The sequence below is a fragment of the Chinchilla lanigera genome, unplaced genomic scaffold, assembly GCF_000276665.1.
Source record: "Chinchilla lanigera isolate Chin_1 unplaced genomic scaffold, ChiLan1.0 scaffold00061, whole genome shotgun sequence".
Lineage (NCBI taxonomy): Eukaryota > Metazoa > Chordata > Mammalia > Rodentia > Chinchillidae > Chinchilla > Chinchilla lanigera.
The window spans coordinates 2,833,748-2,834,428 of NW_004955462.1; the positions used below are offsets into that span (position 1 = coordinate 2,833,748).

General features: G+C 53.7%; 1 long non-coding RNA gene across 1 annotated transcript in view; it reads right to left on the reverse strand.

The window, feature by feature from the left end:
• Positions 1–357, reverse strand: part of LOC102019577 — a 9,394-nt gene extending 9,037 nt beyond the window's left edge. Inside the window, exon 1 of the long non-coding RNA XR_263091.2 lies at positions 142–357. This is a non-coding gene — a long non-coding RNA (uncharacterized LOC102019577). The remainder of the gene's footprint in view (positions 1–141) is intronic.
• Between the last annotated feature and the right edge of the window lie 324 nt (positions 358–681).

Below are 681 nucleotides of genomic sequence, written 5' to 3' on the forward strand. Positions count from 1 at the left end.
TGCGGAGGCCCCCGAGGGGGACCGAGGACCTGGCGCGCGCGCAGGCGGGCGGCCGGGGCGCAGAGGAGCTCGGGGCCGGGGTCCCTGGCGGCGGGACCTCAGTCACCGCGTGGAAAGTTCTGCCGGGACCTCGGCGCTTACCTGTAGGAGCCTTTTCCTCGTGGTCCGGGCCGATCCGGGAGTGGAGATTTCCCTCCCCTTGGTGGAGTGATAACATTGTCTCCACCGAACTGCATTCCTCTACAATGTGTCAGAGTGAAAAGGCGTTTTGTTAAATTGTTTTATCGACCGTGTCTGTGTTTGACAACAGCCCAGAACCAAGTTGGTCCCCAGCACCTGAGGATATTTCCTTTGTGATGTGTTCTGCTTCGGGGAAAGTGCTCAGTAAGCCTCCATCTGCTCTCCACTGTGGAGGAGCCTGGCTCCTGTCGGCTCCGGGACCGCGAGGGAGGGGAAGGTGGCTTTGTCTGCCCGGTTTTGTGCGGGTTGCTTGGGGTGATATTCTCCAATTTTCTCTGAGATTAGGAAGGAAAAAAATTTTGCAGCGTTTTTGTCATTTTAACATATTTTGGAAAAATAGCATACATTCACACTTTTAAAGATAATTTTGGGAGCTATTTAGGAACCTGATGCAAGGGTGGATGAGGGTGACTTTATTAACAGCTGTAAAGTGTTCCTCAC